Genomic DNA, 2,824 nt, shown 5'->3' on the forward strand with positions numbered 1-2,824 from the left:
ATCAAGAGATCCTCCTTGGTATGTAATATGAATAGAGAGAGGAAGACATCCAATATCAACCTTGGGTCTCCACATGCACACAGGTGAAGGAACACCCAGGTACCAATACATATGCAAATTAATTTACTGCCAGAAAAGGATTTTGCTGCTGTTCAATTCTTTGAATTTTATTTTTACGTGAGTGTGTGTGTGTGTGTGTGTTTGTGCGCGCGTGTATGGATGCATACACGCATACCTGTTTGCCAAGGTGCAAGTGTAGCAGTCAGAGGACAGTTTTCAGGAATCAGTGAGTTCAATACCCAGAATTTACAGATCATTAGGCTTGGTGGCAAGCACTTCTACCGGCTGAGCTGTTTTTCTAGCCCTTGCTGTTCATACATGTGTGAACTGTAAATACCATGGATATCCCTTGTGCCATGGCTTTGAACGTGGGCTGCTGGGGAAGTGTCTTGTCAATGTGTGCTGTTACAATCTCAAGCTGTGTTTTTTCTCAGGGTGCCTCCTGATACCTTTTTACTGAGACTTGTTTTTCCAATTTGTTGTGTAAATGAGGTAAGTAGGGGCTAGGAAGATGGTTCAGTCATTAAAGTGTTTGCTGTGCAAGTATGAAAACCTGGATTCAATTCTCAGAACCCATGTAAATCTCAGTCTGGTGAATTCAAAGCCGATGAGATCCCCTGTCTTAAATACTAGGTGGATTCCATAAGGAATGACCCCGAGGCTAACCTCTGGCGCCCATACACATAATGCGCATGCATCCCTATACACATGAATGTGTGTATATATACACACAACAAAGAAAAGTGTTAATGACTAACAGTTGTATTACTTGGTTCACTTTGTTTTTGTTTTTGTTTTTCTGAGACAGAGTTTCTCTGTATAGCCCTGGCTGTCCTGGACTTGGTTCACTTTGAAATGTGGCTTTATTTCCCATTTTTTGGTCAGGGAGTCACAGCTTTTATTTATTTATTTATTTATTCATTCATTCATTCATTCATTCATTCATTCAAGATAGGTTTTCCTCTGTGTAGTCCTGGCTGTTCTAGAACTCACTCTATACTAGGCTGGCCTGGAACTTACAGAGATTTGCCTGCCTCTGCCTCCCAAGTGCTGGGATTAAAGGTGTGCATCCCCACTGCCTAGCTGGCATTCAATTTAGAAAATTTGTGGTGTGTGTGTATGTGTGTATTCCTGGGAAGATGTGAACAAATGTCACCCCAGAGAGGGAACCAACAACATACCAAAGTACCAATCCCACCAAGGTCCCACCTAGCAAACCAATAAGTTTACTGGGCTTATGTGTAAAATGGGGAAGGGGTGATTCACAGACCTGAAGTGGAAATTTCTAGTTTCTTTACAGACTCAGTTGTGTCGTGTGATGTTTTTCTGGAAACTGTTTTATAAGAGGATGTTGTATTGAAGCAGACACACGAGAGGATATTTTACTGAGAGGTGACATATGTTTCTCTGGAAGCTGCCTGGAAAAAGGGCAGGTGCTTTGCTAGAGTGGATGCTTGAGAGAACACATGATGTTTAGAAAAGGTATAAGTATAACCCAACAGACCGTTGACACTGGCGTTGATTCACCTTGACACTCTTTGCTGGTCTTAGTTGGGCTTTGTTGACTCTGGTTGTGGTCTTCATTGACAACGCTGTGGCATTGGTTCTCATGGCCTTCACTGATCATCACTTGTGATGACTTTGTAGAGGGAAACATACTAAAGCACTTCTTATGATATTCCAGCAGCTTCTTGTCAATTCTGCAGACTTGGGCTGATTGGCAGAGCCTCATGGTTTCTTCTGGATTGAACTGCCACTGCTGATTCGTGAATGGTGTTTGTGAGTGGATTGATCTACCAGTGCTGGTTTGTGTCAACTGAACTGCTGATATCCTAATAACAAAGATTGGAATCACCACAAAGAACAATTTCTAAACAGATCCACATCCTCCTTTCCCCCATTAACCTTTCTACTACCTCTAGTAAGTGGTAGGTTAAAGGGGAGGTTAAATCATTTGAGAACCCCTATGAAAGTAGGTTTTGAAAAATCTAAGCCTAGTGGCTGCTCTTCCAGTGGTCTGGAGTTCAATTCCTAGCAACCATATGGCTGCTCACAACTGTCTGTAACTCAAGTTCCAGGGTATGTGACATTCTCAGACACCAATGCACATTAAATAAATATTTAAAAGACATTTAAAAATATTTTTAAATAAATATTTTAAAAATATGTATGCTCCTAAGCATTCTTAGGAGCATGGTGACTTAAAGGTAGCTACATCTCTGTTGCCTATTCCAGCATGGGTGAAGGCTCATGATGACTGAACCCTGGAGCTCTCTTCAGGACTTAACAGGCAGCTTGAGAGACTGGAGAATCTCTTCTCCTGTGCCCTCCTTAAACTGATTGGATAAATGTGAGGAGGGAGGGATCTTGTGAATCAGGTACAATTTGGGGACTTCCTGAGATTTGTGTGTTGCTTCCTTTAAAATTTTCTCAATTTGAACATGTTTCTGGGATGGCATATTCCAGTTTGGAAGTAATTGCCATACAAGAGTATGTGCAGGGCTACACATTCCACAGCAGAAGTAGAGGACAACTTGTAGGAGTTGGTTCTTTCATTTCACCATTCATGTCTAATGGATCAGACTCTAGTTGTCAGGTTTGGTAGCAAGTACCTTTATCTGAAAGCCATTTCATCAGCACCACTGAATTTAAAAATTTTCTTTTTTCCAAGACAGGGTTTCTCTGTGTAGCCCTGGCTGTCCTGGAACTCACTCTGTAGACCAGGCTGGCCTCGAACTCAGAAATCCACCAGCCTCTGCCTCCC

This window comes from Mus pahari, chromosome 23 (assembly GCF_900095145.1).
Source record: "Mus pahari chromosome 23, PAHARI_EIJ_v1.1, whole genome shotgun sequence".
NCBI lineage: Eukaryota > Metazoa > Chordata > Mammalia > Rodentia > Muridae > Mus > Mus pahari.